We start from the raw sequence: 18,609 nt of genomic DNA on the forward strand, positions 1-18,609 counted from the left end.
AACTAAGGTGAAAAAGTACCCATTGCATACAAATCACTCTTGTATACACAAGCAGAAATGAAATTCACTTCTACAGAAAAGATTCTGACAGCAGTTCAAACCGCTGTAGCAAAAGAAAGAGCCCTAGCACAAGGGAAACGAATAATGGTTGTGACTCCTGTACCAGCCTTAGAGGCAGTTACTAAAGCTAGCATTCCGAATGCAAAAGCTTTACATCCGAGATGGATACAATGGGTTAATTCTCTTGCTGCAACTGATGTTGAATATGTTTTTGATCCTTATTTGAAAACACAAGCATTCCTGCAATACGAACACGAATGCCCTCTGCCTACTGAAATTCTCCCTCTTGATCAGAACGAATTTATAATTTATACTGACGGATCTGCACAACCCGCCACGAGGAGTAAACAAGCTTACAGAGCAGCATGCGCGATCGTTAAAGGTCGTATGCGCGATGGCAAATTCAGACCAATGGTCACAAAAACGCAATCTCTAGGAGATTGTACAGCTCAGCGAGCTGAACTACAAGTATTCAAGATGGCACTTGAAAACACGGATTGCGAATTCCCCACACTCATACTGTGCACTTCTTTTTACTGTGTTCAATCTTACAATGAATATTTGCAGAATTGGCTTCAAAATGGTTTCAAGGATGCAAAAGGTGGCACAATCAAGCATAAAATGCTTCGGGAGCAGGTAGTTCAGTTGCGAAACGGACTACAAAACACTTGCGAGATACACATGCTGAGCCATCAACGTGATGGCGTTCACGTTGAAGGGAATTCATTGGCTGATGAAGCCACGAAAGGGGCTGTGCAAACGGCTTCCGTAGCTGCAATCACTAGTTCAAAAATGAAAATAGACAGTGAAATAATGCTGCCTGACAATGCTTCTAGCAAAGGCAGCGGTGCAGCGTTACCTAAAAAATGTCCACTCATATATAATTGATGCGAACAGCGTTCCGTTTGCTCGAATCCCTCGAGTGGGGGATAGGGCAATACCAAACATGGAACAAAGAGCAGCTTTGATTTACGAAGCACATCTGGGAGAGGGTCTGACACATCAGGGGATCTCTAAAACAATTCTAGAACTAAAAGAGATATACTGGTGGCCAGGAACGAATACACTGATTCATATCTTCATCAATAACTGTATAGACTGCAATAGAGATCGCAGTACAGAATGCCACCAGATACCGGACTACTACATAGCCAGCCCAGTTCAGACACCATTATTAGACAGCATTAGACTATCTACGTGCAGGCGTCCTCTTGGACAAATGTAGTCCTGCAAACACTAAATCAAGGTTCCTTTGGATGTGGCCTCACCGCTCGGCAGACGCTTGAACTGTTATAAAAGATTTGCGAGTCTTTATCGGTACATACGCAATTGGCACACCACATTCCAACCAGAGCCCTGCGTTTAGCTCTCGAGCTTACAAAGAAGCCGTGGACAGTTTGGGCGTAGCATTGTGGTATTCTTCTCCATTACATCCTGAGGGAAATTCTGTTGTGGAAAGAAAAAACGGGACATAAAGCAGTCTATAACAGCTAGGGTATTCGGTTCGGGCGATGGGTGGGTCAAACACCTTTATTGGGTCCAGCGCGCACTTAACAACTTGCTAAGAAGTTCTCTAGGGGGAGTCACTCCGTATGAAGTTCTATTTGGAACTAGAATGTTGGTACCGGACCTTGATATGCAAGGCACAGTGATGGAAAATAAGAAATTTGAATATCAAAGATCGTTTGGCTGTTTTACAGGACTTAAATGAACTAAGAACGAAAGAAAGCAACGTGCTCCTGAAGCCAACCATCACTGAGGAAAAAACGTCCGTCCCAGCAAGGTCTGTCTGGATCCATAAGCTTGGTGATCTAGTCAGAGAAAAGATCGTGGACAAGAAGGAATTTGAGCCTTCTTACAGACAACCAGTACCTGTTCTAGCAATCCACGGATCAAGAACAGTACTTTTGCCTCCCCTTGCTGGTAAAAAGGAGAAAAGATTTGTGTCCATCGACCTGATCAAACCATACTATGTGGCCGATACTAAGCAGTAGGCCAAGTGGACTCCGCCAATGTAGCAGACGCACTCCACTGGCTACAATCCAAGAGGTTCAAACTGAGAGACTCCTCACCTTTGAAGATTTTGCAGTGAGAAGTAAAGGACTAAGCAACAAAGCTATGGAACTTGTCCCTCTTGAAACCCAAATAACAGTTCGTCTTGATACACATGTCTACAACGAAGTAACAAGTGATCAACTGGTTCCAGGGAATTCAACAAATCCTGATGCAATTCCAACCATTGACAGAACTGCCTCTGGCTATTTGATATGTTTTCTGAGGATCCAAGCGAACCTGAAACGACGCCAGCAAAAAGAACTTTCAAAGAACAAGCAACAGACTTTTTTCATCTCCTGAAAAAGACTTATCTGGTTTCACCATGGATTGAACTATGGATTGTTTTGGGAATATTCTTCTTTCTACTTTGGTTAGCTCTGGTATTAACTCTGGGTATGCTGATAAATGGGAGATATATTCAAATGGTCACAGAGAGTAAAAGAGTGAACTTACTTCTCCAGCCACACAAATCATTCCATCGTGAAGCAAGAGACTTGTCAGCAGTGAATATCACAGCCGTTCCTATACATGATGGTATAGTTTGGGACCAAACTCAATATGACATTTCGGCCCGTCGGAGGTTTTAAAGATTCCACATTTATTTAAGATTTCATTGAGTGACTTTATTACCTCTAGTACCTTTTCTGATGTTTGGGACTTTGAGACTGTTAATAACATGATGTCTGATCTAGAGATGTCTACAGTAATCACAAATCATGAATATTTAGAGGGTTTATCAGACTATGAACAAATGTATTGTTATAACCACTATGGTCATCAGTTCTTGCATAAATCTGCAACATCTAGAAATGTATTTATTTATGACCAATGGAAACATTGTCCTACACCTCCAAAGGGTAGCTCAAAAACTTTTGCAATGAAGTTTCCATATTTTGCCTGCTACAATTTGTCAAAACCAGAAACGTTTTACTTTAAAAATGTGAACAAGACAGGAACTAAAAATATGTTAACCAATACGAAACAGATTTATTCTGCAGCCTTTATTGCCCAACTGTCTAGACAAGGTTTCGACTTTTGGAAAGACAACATTGAGACAAAGACTGTCTGGGGTACAAAAGATTGGCAAGTGCAGGGGGTAGAAGCTTTGTTTAGAGCCTGTGTCATCCCTGAGCAAATTATGTTTTTGAATGACACTGTCCAACAAACGTCTTGCCTTGGGTTAGCCAAGATCAAAGACATGAACACAGCAACCATACCTATACCAGCAAGTAATCGCACTACATGGGGGGAGGTCGACATACATCATATTTTGCATCACAACAGATCAGATCTAGAATGGAAAAAATGGTTGCTCTGGCCCACAGACACAAATAACTGTCAAGATTGATTCATGAATAAAACACAGGGTTTCACTATCAATAGGTCAGACCCACGCTATGTTCAAAGACAGCATCCAGGGGTAGTAACAACATACAGTGTAGGGAAACTCTGGCTTGATTGTCTACAGAAAGCTACACTGAAGGATGTTAAACAACACTTAACTTTACTTCAAGAAGGCCCAGACCTTAGGGAATTATTGCCAGGACTAAGAAAACCGCGTCAAAAACGTTTCATATATGCCGGTATCTACGCTGCTTATAATGAAGCCTGGAAGGTTACCCAAGCAGAGACTGCAGAACAAATACGAGAAATTGATCGTATTAATTTAGAGAAAACGCTTTCTGTAGTAGACAATGGGATAACGACTCTGTTGTCCAGAATATATTCCTTGGACAGCATTGTGTCTTCTGTTATAGACGTCATGGGACACGACTTGGTCATGTTGCAACATGATAAGTCTCAGCTACGTTCTATCATGCTATTAGGCTGGACGCTACAAAACTTGCGTGCAGGCTATGTGCATTGGCATTTAATCAATACCACGTCACTGTTTTCAGAATTTAATCTCACTGATAAACAGATCAGACTGGCACATAGGGGAGCAGACTACACTATGCTGAGCATTGAAACACTGGAAAAATTACCATTCATGGTGGCAGAAAAACCAGCTACTGAGTGGATCAAACATGGCAAAATTACTCTGCCTGTTACAACTTTCCATTTTCAATATTGCCTAAAACACATACCAGTTGGCAAATATGAAAGGTTGGGTAAAGGATACATCAAGACATCCTGGGATTTACCTTAAACACATAGATGTTGGAGTGGGTAGCGTGAAGTGTTCCTTAGCGGTGAAAACTGTGAGCACACACTAAGCGGTTCTCTCCTTTTTCAGGGTATTAACTTACACGGGGCCTGTGATGGTTCCACTACTAACTTATCATGTCACCTGCAAGGTTCACCGGCTGCAGTGATTAATCCAATTTTTGGCCAACTTTCTAATGGGAGTTACATTATGTTAAATGATCACAGCTGCTGTGGCATGTTGCCAGGTATTCCATATCTAGTCACGGTTACATCCAGGGTCACTTGCTGTATGCAAGTCTTGTTTCCACAAATAGACACAGTCAGGGAGTCGCCTTTGTGGCCTTCACTGAACACCTCTTTTATACGAATTGATACTCTAAGCCAGTGGTTCCCAAACTTTTTTGACCCGTGGCTCCCTTGACCTAATTGGCAGTTGGCCGTGGCTCCCCACCATTTTTTTCCGGGTGGGCGGGTGGGGGGGGAGGGATGTAAGCCCGACCGGGAGTACTTCCTGTTGTCTTCCTTAAATTAATTGGGATGCAATGAAGGTATTATAATCATATTTGTAACTAAATACGATGATAACAGCTGTTTAATAAAAATTTGTTAAGTGTGAAGCGATACAAGATTAATAGCCAAATATGTTTCCATGCAAATTTTTTTAACCACACAACAATAGTTCAAAAGCTGGGGTCAAAAGGGCGAGGCCGGGCCAGAGAGCCAGGTACAGCTGAGGCAGGCAGGGCCAGCAGGACTAGGCAGGGCCAGGCAGCGCCTTTGTTGCATTTACGCCCCTGTGCGAAGTCAGCACCCGGTGCGGTGGCACCGGTCGCACTGCCCTAGAGCCGGTTCTGAGTGAAGGGTGTCAGAGCACTGTACATAACACACACATTACACAGAGACTATCAAACATAGATGTGCAAATCAGTGTATAGGACATGTTACATAAGACAAGGGATAACAAGGAGTGAATTCACATGTCATCCATATTGGTAGGCAGTATAGTTGAAGAGTACTTGGTCTGGAGAAGCACAAACTCAGAATTTCAAATGTAGCACAACAGATTGGGGCTCTCTTTAATGACAAGAACAGATTTGTACACAAGTGAACCATTTGCTCAACACAACGGCCAGCACTGCCTCATATAACGTAACTTTTGTTTTAGTGTTTTGAGTGTCTGCCATTTATTGCAATTTTTTTACCTCTACGAGTCTACGTGTACTTTGTATGCATTGTGCATGTTACCATTAAGAACGTACTACTCTAGCAGCTGGGATTTTTCTTTGCAAAGTATTTGATAACCCAGTAAGTTTGTTCAGTGCATATTTTTTCTGTTTAACTTCTGATTTGTGGTTCATGTGTATTCGACATGGTTGTGGTTCGAAAAGGCACTATGTTACGCAAAAAAAATAGTAAATGTGCCCTTACATTGGTCAGAGCGAGAGTATGACAGCCGCATGCTATTACTGTCAATCATATTATCATAGGACCACGTACCTCAAAGGATGCAAAAGTTCCAGTAAGCTACACCGAACCTTTACATTTGTACTGATATCAGTAGGTTTCTAGTCATCAAACCGTGAAATGTCAGAAGTCACTCCACTCAGAGCGACTCTCTGCCCTCTGCCTCACCCGCCCTTTTTCCGACAGATTTCTGCACTCATAACACCGAAGAGTTCTTCCCAAGCGTAAATTGAAGGCAGGGTATTCTGTGAGCGATCGGGATGCTCGGGGATGTAAGGGGTTCCTTTATCTGGCTTGTTTACCGATAAATGTGCGAAAACAGACTTTTAACATATTTATGCAAGCATCCAAAGTAGCAGATGGACCATGTTTCAGTATTTTACAACCCGAACAGCACAAATCGTTGCATTTTATCCTTCTTTAACGTGTCAAATAATGTATCTCGATCTCAACATGTTACTGCAGCATTTATATGTCTCGCGCACAATTAAATCGCAAATTATTGACTCTCCTAGATTAATTACATTTCCGTGCAAGGGCGGGCATTAATAATATTTTCTTTTTGTGCTAGTTAACTGCACATGCATTAGAAACAAGCAGACACTCTTCAGAGAACAATTGTCTGCTCTCCGCCATTAAACGTGTAACAGTTTTCAACACAGTACCATGCCAGCACAATAATATGATCTGAGTGTCAAAGCGAGCCTAATCGAAGGTGTGCTTTACGTTAGGAAGCCTGTGTCTCCTCCTGTGTAATTTACACCGGAAAGCCTTTACTAGCGCTATTGATTAATTGACACTTTCGGGAATGTTTAGAATACATCACCAGAAGCTGACAGTATTTTGAAGTTTGTGTGGTGTGCTGACCTTTCAAGACCTTACACTTTAGTCTAGACAAAGTAGAAGAGTCTACTTTGTCCAGCTATCATTTTTACAAGCGGCCCTTTGTCTGCACGCAAAGAGCCATTCCCCTCGCATTGTGGTCGCGGCGCCCCTGGCTCCTCATTACGGCACACCGGGGTGCCGCGGCGCACACTTTGGGAACCACGGCTCTAAGCAGAATGAAAGCCATTCTTTTACAAAAAACAGTGCCACTTACCTCGGCCAGAGAAACCTATGATCTCCAAGTCGCAAGGAATTCTGCGGAGATACATACCCTTTTGTATACAAACTGCCCTGTACATTTCTCAGAAATGTTAGGTCGTATCTTAAACATGTTTGATACAAGCGGTATTATACATGTATTTGAGACCGTGTGCGCAGGACTGTTAGCACCTTTTCAAGCAGTCCTCAGAATTTTTCCAAACTTCGTGCACTCTGTGTTTGGCGGACTGCCGCTCCTTTTAGCACTCATTGCAGGGATCCTATTTTTGCTCCTACTGCTATGATATCGCAAGCCTCATCACCAGCGTCACTCCAGGCACCATAGAGAGAGCTCTATAGGAGATGAAGTGTCGTGAGCGCATTGTCCAGATTTTGGGTTTACCTCGTCTACGAGAATTAAACACCACATGGTTTCTGTCATTCAGACCAATCTGGCAAGATTGCATCTTACCTGTTCTACGCTGCCTGCTCTGCAGTGAAGAATGCGTGCTAGACAACTGTCTAACACTCCCATCAGTCATGCCTACGGATATCGATACTCTGCTGGACCCAGTAATGGCCCATGCTCTGTGTTGTCCCCAGCGGCTACCAATCCTGATGACAGCATTCATTGAGATCTCACAGACACAAATTGCTACTGCTGAGGTACGAGAGGAAACAACAGGCACGCAGGTAACATCCGATTCGAACATTGCTGATGCAACCAATGCTGAAGGCGATAGTTCACATCTATGTGCAGTTATTCTTCTAAACGAGGTATTCCAACTTTCACCTACAACGGTAGACACATTTTTGTCAACAGAAATAGAAGATTTCATGTTTTCTCCAGGCCCACACACTGACTTTTGATTCAGGCACACAGTCCCGAAGAGACTCTGAATTTGGCCTTCATTATTTTCAAACAAGGGACTGACTTTGGGACTTTTTCCTATGATTATTTTTTTTTCCAAATTTGTATTTTTCATTTTTGGAACAGTAATCTGCTTATAGTAGAACTATTCATAGAGAACTAGAACTATTCATAGAGAACAGAATTCTTTGAAAAACTTCCAGGGACATTATGCCACCTTGTCACATCAACAATTGATTTGTGTTAACCTGATATGAAATGGTTTCGGCTCTTTTTTCTTCTGTATTAACGAGCCATTTCATCATATGTATATATTTATGATTCATTCTTGTTGGCATTTTCAATGCATGCGTATGCTTAGAATGAAACATTGCTTTTAATATGTACAGCACCTTATGCATAGCAATGGGTTTGTAATGCATTTTTAGGACATATATTTTTAGACATGTTTTGGCATGTTTTTGATTATCATGTGATATTCTCTTTTAGACATGTTTAGTATGTTTAGGATTTAGTAATGTCGTTCATACGAAACTGGAGTGGGTGTTGTGTGTAGATTTAGATTCCGTATATAGGTTTCCTGATTTATGCCCTTATATAGGTACAATTCATATTGCCCTTATTTATGCATAGAAAATCCAGCCCTTATTTAGGCATTATCCATGCTAACCAAATACAGGCATGGTCTCCTACATCCATCCAACCACGTCACAACGAGTTCTTGGAAAACCGGACTCTTAAGCCTTTAGGAATTTCCCTTGCTTGGATATTGATTTCTCCAAGAACTCATTTAGTATGCACGAACATCTATTCCTTAGGGGTTCATTCATGACGTTCCGATGCCCGACGTTTACGTCAATACAGGCATTCCTAAACACCTTCAAGGTATAAATATACATACAGTTGCCCTGGCAAACCGCGGTTCCGGCACGATCTAGCTCGACTGCCTACTTGCGGTTCGCCACGGCAAGTTCGGAAGGAAATCGAGTTCCAGCCTGACGCACTTATCAGACGCTGTCATCCTCTTCGCAGAGAATCCACCTCCAGTGTTTCTGACTCCCCTTGCGGGGTGTTAGATATCGAGTCCCGGAAAAGAGATTCCAACCTCGCACATTCTAAGGTATGGAGCAGACTAGAACTTAGAGAAACTTTTGGCAACTCTTGGCAAAACTAAAACTCTAGCTATAGCTAGCTATACTTTAGAAAACAGCACCTACGTCTTACCTCGTACTACACTTAGGTTAGGTACACTGGGGTAGAACTATTTAGAAGCATCAGATAAGTATTCACATTTTAGCCTGTGTTATTTATGTATGTATTTTAATTATTATATGTCATAGCAACAAACCATGTTATTGCAGTATTATTTTAACTTACTGCTAACTCTGTACATATTGTACTTCGCAGCCTGTCATACGATTGTAGCAGTTCATATCTCTTGAATGAGAAATAAGAGTGTTCAATAAACCCTTTTTATTGAAACGCCCGTCTCTCTATTTCTGTGCAACTCTGTAGAAACGAAGCATGCATGATTGACTGAGTGAAACTGTTATCTATTGTTTCCACGGTTCTGAGATTGTTCCGATTCTAAGGGAAACAAAGTTGTCATGTTTATGCGGTTGTCAGAAATTAATCCCTTCTTGAATATTCGAGAAGTTTCTAGTGACCTCTGAGTTAGCTGGCACACACAAGTAATTAAGTTTAATGTACTCGATAGAGACATACTGACCTCAGTCCTATGTCAAATCTATAGTGTATATTATTCCAATGCGCAGAGCCTATCAGGGATATAGGAACTACACTACACTCTGGTGCATGGGTGGACAGTTCCAATTGAGAATGTCTCTGGCTGATCATCTCTCCAGTGCCACTTCTACTTCTATAACTCCTTTACCCACTCCAGTCAAATCCTGTGTCCCTCTGTAACAACTAGTGATGTGTTGATGCCTGACTATGCCGCGTGACACTGAAATACTACCGAATCTCATCCCTTGCAACGTCCTATGACACTGGACACGTTGGACAAAACTGGCTCTGAAAATGGTGTATCCATCTAGGACTCTCTGATTGTACTTCTGAATGTCGCCCCACAGAACATTGTCATATAAGAATATCGAGGACAGACTATTAAGGGACAAAATATTGAAAGATAAGTGAATTTAGGGAACTATAGATTTACTATCCCTAACTATACATCTATGTGCCTTGCTGATATATGTATCAAGTAGGTATAGAAAATCTAGACTTACTTATATGTCAATATATTAAGTCCGTGATATTCCGTCCCATCCATATCTGAATGCATCCCCTCCATTTTGTCTTTGACCAAATGATATGGAAGCTGTGGCTGACATGACTATGTAGTTACCAAAAGCTGATGAAGGTCACAGATGGTGAAAGATGGTGCTCTAATGAGGAGGATGCTGCTTTCCTTTGTGTGTGAGGAGCTTCACCAAATATTCTTGATGGTTCTGGGCGCCGGGTTAGCAAACAACCTTGCAACAGTAGTAAATGCACGCAGGAAAAACTGATTTTGAGCAGTTCTTTCAATTCCGAAAAGAACATGGCAAAATAATGGAACAATTACAAAACATGTTGACCATACGTGAGTTTGGAAACCTCGATGAAGAGTTGAGGGCTCCCGCTATACAAGCCTGAATATCGTTCAAACAATGGTGACCACCAGACATCAGGTCAGTGCCATAAATCTCCCAATTTGTACTTACACATCATTAATTTGAGGTGTGTTTGTTTAATCAATGGAAGAAAAATAATATTTCAACAGTAGGAAGCATGAGGCTATAACATAAAAGTCCAAGACGGGAAACAGTGGGGATATTAACAACAAAAGTGGCGGAGCGCGGGTTAGCTCCAAAATAGCTAACGCCGCGATCCGTCACTTTAGAAACACAGGAATGCACCGTATTTACAACAATACAGCGCACCCCTGCATTTCACCCTGTGTTGGCGCTAAAGTCAGCTGCCTAGCACCAAGGCAGGCACCCTTGCACCATAGTGCAAGGGTGCCTGAGTTGAGGGAATGATTGTTTATGTGCAGGATGGTGTGCCTTCCTGCACATAAACAATCCCGAATGGCGATTTGAAACTCCTCTGTGTGCTACATTGAGCAGCACACATAGATGTTGCAAATCGTCATTTTTTTTAAATGATTGTTTATGTGCAGGAAGAGACATCCTCGTGCACATAAACAATCATCCATGGTGTTTTGCAATTTCTATGTGTGTTGCAGAATGCAGAACACATAGAAACAGCAAAAACGAGGAGAAATGAAAACTATTTCCTCGTTTCACCATGTTACAACCAGGTTTTCCCTGGGCTTAATTTTGCTGCTGCCTCCTATTTATGCCACCCTTGTAAATAGGGGGCAGCGTCCGTTGCGGCAGAATGCCCACCGTAACACCCATTGCCCACTCCTTTCATGTTAAGTATAGCGTGAAAGGGTGCTTTATTTACAAGGCAGGATTATCGCCACAGGAACATCTTTAAAAGTGAAGCTCATGTGGCGAAAGTGGCTTGTAAATATGCCCCAGAGTTTTTAGTGACCCAGAGTGAGACTGTCAACCTAGTTCAAGCTGCAACATGGTCTATCACTGAAACAGCATGCAACTAAAGTACGTTAAGGAGCTAGGCGCATACTAGTCCAAGCAAAACACGTGGAGGAAGATTTTACAATCACAGAGTGAGGAACAGCCCATTGGCATGTCAATTAGATAAGAGGGAATGAAAATGAAATCCTGCTACAAAAGAAAATATCGAGGTGATACCTACATTTACTGTGATGGAAAGAAACCTTCCACAAAAAAATGCTTGGCAAAGGAGGAGGAATGCTCTACCTGAGAAAAATTGAATTACTTTGCAAAGGAATGCCGATCAATGGATAAGAACCAGAGGCATGGAAGTATAGCCAAGTGCTGTGATGCAATCCGGAATCTAGAGGAAGACCATTATTTTATTTTTTATTTTTTCATTTGTAAAGTTTTGTATAGCGCGAACAAGACTCTTGCGGGTATCAGAGCGCTTTACAGGGCAAATATAGGTGACAAAGATACACATAAAAATATTATAGGTTAGAATAATACAAAAATAGTGACAATAGGAGATTGACAAATATATACACGGTTGTCTAAATAGTTCAAGTAAATTTGGCCAAGAGAATTGATTTCACTCCTTTTTTTAAATATGCCGTGGGTGGGTTCTGTCTTGTTTCTGGGGGCAATGCATTCTACATCCTGGGAGCCAATCCTGAGATGGTCCAGTTGTATGTTTTTTTCTTGGAAAAACGTTGTGGTTTTAGAAGATGATTGTAGGAGCTCCTAGTGGTTCTATTAGCACCAGTTTCTCAGCAAGGTATCTCGGAGTAGTGTGATGTAGTGCCTTGTGCGTCATACAGGCCATTTTCAAATGGATTCTGACCTCAAAAGGTATCCAATTGAGGGAACGGAGGGCAGGGAAGATGTGACAGTTTCTGTTGGAACCAGTGATGAGTCTAGCAGCTGCGTTAATTGAGGCTCGTGGAGGGGCCGTCGTCGATCTGGGAATGCCGCAGAGGGCGACACTCCCATACTCCACTCTGGGGATTACTAGAGCTTGAACTGCTTGTTTGAAGTCATTTGCGGGCAGGAAGGGTTTCAGTCTCCTCAGGGTGTTCATTTGAAAATGTGCTCCTTTAGTTGTGGCGCTGATGTGTTTCTGTATGTTTAGCTTATTGTCCAGAGTTATTCCCAGCGATTTTGCAGAGTCAATGATGAGGGGTTGACCGTTGAGTGCTGTTCGGTGTTGTATCCACTCGAGGATGGTTGTTGATTGGCTGGGGGGAGCGATTAAGAGGAATTCGGTTTTGAGGGTGTTTAGTTTTAAGTGGTTATTGGCCAACCAGGTCTGTGTTTCTTGGAGAGTTCAATTGAGAGATTTGATGTCTTCGAGTGAGTGGATCTTTATGTAAAGTTGTGTGTCGTCTGCGTTCATGTGAAAGTGGACATTCGAGGAGCTGAGAAGATCGGTGAGTGGTTCCATAAACAGGTTAAACAGCGTAGGGGAGAGGGATGATCCCTGTGGTACTCCTAAAGTGAATAGGGTGGGCTTGGATAAGGATTGATTGGCCTTGAATCTTAGCCGCCCTTCTCCAATGAATTAGAAGAGGATTAAGTGTGTGTTATACCAAAATGCTAAAAAAAGGGTATTGAAATATAGGAAGAATTGGGGCTCAGCAAATTTGTGTGTAAGGTATATGAATGTACAAATAAATATGGTGCTAAACAGGAAGGGGAAACCCCTTAATGTGTTTGGGGGAAACCCTACGACAAAACAATTTTCAAATAATCCTGTGCACACATATAGCTAAAAGTCATTGAAGACAACAGTAGGACGCGCAAACTGCTGCTCTGCCAATCGAGTCCTCGGACACACACTTGTGTCTGGGCTCTTTGATTCAACCGATGACGACCACAGGTAACCATTCTTATACTTACCAAAGGCAACTTTCTCTGGATTCGTTCATACTCTTTACTAGCGGCACTACTTTTAGTTGTGTGGGTAATCAAGATTACCCTTCAACTCGTGACCTTGACTGACTTAATTTTCCTTCTCCACTTGTGATACGTGTACCCAGCCGGGTTGGAATTATCACCGGCTGTGGGCAATCACTACGTTCATGCGATTTCTGTCAGCCCTGAAGAGTTGTGGGTTCATCTTTCCCCGACCAAACACGTGTCGGCTGGTTACGCTTCTCTAAGGATTAAAGAAAATCTGTTTTCATCTTAATAATTGTGTATTTTTCATTGTTCCTACTGTTGTCTTCAATGACTTTTAGCTATATGTGTGCCCAGGATTATTTGAGAAGTGTGTGTTATACGCCTGATGTGCAGTAGAGGCAACTGCACCACAAGTGCTGGGTTAAAATACAGAGGCACTTGGGGATGAACAATGTAAAACAACTGCTACTACTCTGTGGAGGTCTTGGTATCAAAGTCATGCTCTATGATCCAAACCAGGAAACTGCACCTGAATCCTGGTGACTTTCTCAGTCACGCGCGTCTTCTCATTGTGCACAGGGCTACACTTAAACCCAAAATCAGTTGACAAAGCTGCTCAAACCAGTCCTACACTGCAGGATGATTCGACTGGAATGCTGCCAAAGTGGGAATGTTTACGTCATGGCAGCCCATCCTGCTGTGAAAGAAGCCCCCTAGCTGTCAGCCTACCAAGGAAATGCAGAAGTGGCATTAGGTGAGCTAGTCTGACATCCCTGACAGTGCACTGCTCCACCCATTGGCATTCATCAGACCAGTGGAGAGCTTCCACTTGTCCTCTGTCTCTTCTACACAGAGACAGACTAAATAGCTTGTGTTCTGATCCACAATATAGCAATTGGCAATGTCTACTTTGTCCTCTGGCACGTTTGTCTTACTCTTCAATATTTTGCACCCTTCATAATTGCAGTTGTGTCACAGCACACTGAGAAGAGCAGAAGAGGAAGAAACTCATGAAGTTACTCCACCTATTCCTTATGTGTTGGGCCATTGATTCCTGCTATTTGAGTGAGATTTTGCTTTCTTTCCTAGTGATGTCAATTAATTTTTGAAATTGTTACCTCATAATATCTGTCAAATGCACAAAGGCTTTCTGGACAGAATGTCTACAACTATACAGGGCCTGAGTCACAAAACGTAGAATGCTTGGTATATGAGGGACAATTCAATTTTGCAATTCATATAATTTAAATGTTCACTCATGAATCAATCAATCAAAAGCAACTTTATTCGGCAGGGAAACCTGCCATAAAAGCAACTAAAATACATACAAAGGGGAATAAAACAAACATCAAACGGCAACCAACATGTATCATATAGGGCTTGAGCAAATGCAGGGCATACGTAAATAAATAGACTAAAAGAGTATAAGAACTTAGTCGAAGTGCACGGTCCTTCTTAAACATGCAGCTTCCTTAGAAAACAAACTTATGCAACAACAGGTTTCATTGTCAGTTAAATCTTGCAAGCACGTAAAAGCTTGTTGGCATTTACAATATTTTCTGAGTCTTAAAAAAGGTGCTAGATACATTCTTGTGAATATTGGTAGCACCGACAGAAAAAAGTAAAATGAATCATAGTTTGCTTTGATACATTATTGCACGGGCAAACTTGTGAGCTCAAATCGTGCAGGAAACCTTGCGGGCCACAGAGGGAATATTTCAGGGTTCCTGCTCTGAATCGAAATAGAAGCCAGTGCGCCAAGCTCCCGGTTGTATTTGCCAGTTAATCGGTTGATACAGCGCCAAAATTAGAAAATAAGGAATCCCCAATGCTGGATTTCTGTGATTATGTAACCTAATACCCTGCAATTTATCTAACAGCAGGGCCTGTACTTGCTTTCTGCTTGGTAGGCATCTAGTGCTGACTTAGAGACATCGAACCTTATCCCAGTCCCTTCTAATGACTTTTTTACGTAGGACAACCAGGGAATAGAGATCCCTTTGTCATAGGCTAGGGAGTCAAAAAGTATCTTTCTAGTGAGTGAGGCTTCCACCTTGCTCATAACGGAGAGCCACAGCATCACAGGGCGAATACATATTTGGTCACCTAAATAATTAAGGGGCATATCAGCAAGCCCGGCGATAATTATCGCTCAGCGCTTCTTAGTGTGAGGATAATTATCGCCTGCCAACTCTGAATTTTATCGCGGAGATAGCGTGCTATCAGCAACGCTTATCTCCAAAGAGATAAAATTCAGAGCGCAAGCTGCCAATTGTGAGATTATATTATTTTATATTATTATAGGTTTGGCGATAGCTTGCTGATAGGTATAGACCTACTTAGCCATGACATCCACCTTACATAGGATATCATGGCTAAGTCAGAAAAATACCAGACGTGAAAAAGCAGCGTTAACCGCGGTTAGCGCTGCTTTTTTTTTATCTCTAACAGGGTTAGCGATATCCTTGATAATAGGAGAAATGTTGCTTAGCGACATTTTTCCTATTATTTTACTCTGGAATGCCCCCTTTGCTTCTCATTAGAGATGCAAGGGGAAGCGTAGAGTAAAGGGTGCTAACATGCGAATTTGCGTGTTAGCACCCTGTTGCTGATAGGGCGCTAGTTTTATCTCTGCTTTTTTGGCTTTTAAAGCCAAAAAAGCAGAGATAAAGCCCTTGTTGATATGCCCCTAAGTGCTTACGGCAAATATAATGGGAGGTCGATGCAGGCACCATTAATATTTGCCCGCAAAAGGGATTTTCTTCCAATTGCAGTGGCTGCGGGTCACTAATGCCCCATATTCCAGCCCCGTAGGTAGCAATAGGTACACACTGGGCTGAATATATTTGTAACAATGGGGCAAGGGCCCTGCCTCCTGGTGGTGATGGCAAGCTCAGCAGGGAGCCTACAGCCTTCAACACTTTCACTCTATTTTGAACGATGTATGTCGCCCATGAGCTAGAAGCACTAAATAAAATCCCTAAGTATGTAAAAGTGCTAGTGTGCAGTAACGTATTTGACCCTACAGTGATGGGTGATGATCGTATACGCTTCGTGCCACAGGACATAGTACACGATTTTGAGAAATTGGTTCTTAGACCGAATTTCTCCATAAAATCTACAAAAGAGATGACTAAAATATGTGAGGTTTTTGGGTTGCGGGCCATTAATACGGCATTGTCCACGTGTAAAAGTACAAGAACAGGTGTGCCCATGAATCAGTTTACTCACATGCAGTATGACATCAACATGCTGCAACATTATGTGAGAATAATTCTACTCCAGAGGCTGGAGTGAGTGGTTTAGCAATGTCAAGGAAATGTGGCAAATTTCAACAAACATGTCAGTTTATGGTTATTCACAAATTATCCATTGCCTGCTCCTACCCTGTATATGGTCAGGACATTTCCACCTTTAAAGGGCAGGAATAAATCCCTCTTCGTGGTGGGAATGAGGAGGGTGCATCCGAAACAGGTACGAGTGTAATGGAAGGGAGTTTTTTGGAGAACACTATATTCCCCCTAGAGCAAAAAAAGTTAGCATGTGCAAATTCACCTTCAGAACGGATTTACATACTACATATATAATTACGCACCATTTGCAATTCCACATTCTATACACAACAGTGCTCCTGGAAAGCAGTGACTCTCGCATCTACACAGAAGTACTTATGGCATTCTATGAAAACTGTAAAAATTTGGAAATCTACACCAAAACGTGCATGTAAGCTTATATATGTGTTACCCATTTTTATGGCCCAGGCTTGCAATGGACATATGCACAATGCAGGTACATTTGTGACCAAATCCTCCGTCTTACCATTGTACGACCACTGCAGCAGATTTTCCATTGCAGCACTACTTTATAAGGGGCATATTATCAAGAAACGGCGTTAAAATTATCGCCGCTTTAGCGGCAGAAAACTGCCGCTAAAGCGGCGTTAATGGACTTGATAATATGCCCTGGAGAATTCCAATAGAAGCCCATGTTCGGGTGTGAACATGGGCTTTTATTGGAATTCTCTGCGGCATATTATCAAGCCCATTATCGCCGCTTTAGCGGCATTTTTCTGCCGCTAAAGCGGCGATAATTTTAACGCCCTGCTTGATAATATGCCCCAAGATGCTTAAAACTAAGGTGTTTTTCTTGTATCTTTTTGCTCCGTAAATTACAGAAGTAAACAAACCATTTTCTCAAGCACACAAAGTATAGAACCTCAAATAAAATAGTATGTCCCGAAGTGTGCACTGTGTGGTTTTGTGGACAAAGTGTATTTTGCATTAGCTGCTACACATACACACACACACACACACACACACACAGACTCACATGCATTCACATGCCAACACATACACACAGACAGCCACACATGCATGCACACACACACACATACGTACGCATGCACACACGCACACAGCAGGTGCTAATCCGTATGTAATGCACACTGCAGTCTGGATCTCAGGTTTCCTAAGGTCGAGCTGACCTGATCTTTTGATGTAGGCAGCCACCTACTGTAAAAAGGATTAAAGATTAAAGGATTAATCAATTTTGAACCGAAAGTTATGAGTTTGATTTGAATTGCTTTAATAAATATTCTGCTGACTCAGTCGCAACAGGCAGAAGTTGGACGGAGCAATTTATATGAAAAGTTACATTTTAGCTCACAGCCCAGACACAATAGTAACGAGAGACATAAAAACTAATAATGTAATATATATTGCGGTTTTGAGTGGCACATGATCCTCAATTACTTTGAGAATAGCTCCTTGGTGCAGAGCTTGTCTGTGATTCTATGTCAGGAGCGGAGGCTCCGATTATGCTTCTCTTTCTTTACTGCAAAACCACAGCAGCCAGTCAACATATTTATAAACAAAAACTACAAATCTCATGAGAATAAAAACACCCCCCTTTCAGTACTTCGTCCCGAGTGCAAACACATAGCCTCTCCATGTGGTCAAAACTGAGAAACACCATCTTGCTGCCTCTTTCTTTGTTGCTCGGCAGTCAAGATAAGTGTCTCTCGATTTTGTACCTCTCACTCTGGTGGTATTGTTTGTTTGTTTGCTAAATTTATGCATTCATTTATGAAACGCTTTATTGAGGATTTGCCTTATAAGTGCTTTTATTGCTACTTTTTTAATCGTTGCTTGGATTTTTGAGCCCCCGGGATTCCGCGCAGGACCCGTGCGGTGACCGATCTCTCCTCGCCCCCCCTCGCACCACAGATGCCTACTGCTAGCTTGCTTTGAGCTGCCGGATCAGTTTGTTGTTTCCCCCTTGGACTCTAGGCCTGTACGCGTGCAGTTCTCTTTCTCTCTCGATTTTCCCCCACTCATTCCTCACTGCTTCGCAGCGGTTGAGGGTGGCTGCACCACCTCTCTTGTATCTCCTGTTCTGTAGATTTCCATGCTGTTGACCTCCTCTCCAGCTGGACTG

This window comes from Triturus cristatus, chromosome 11 (genome assembly GCF_964204655.1).
Source record: "Triturus cristatus chromosome 11, aTriCri1.1, whole genome shotgun sequence".
Taxonomy (NCBI): Eukaryota; Metazoa; Chordata; class Amphibia; order Caudata; family Salamandridae; genus Triturus; species Triturus cristatus.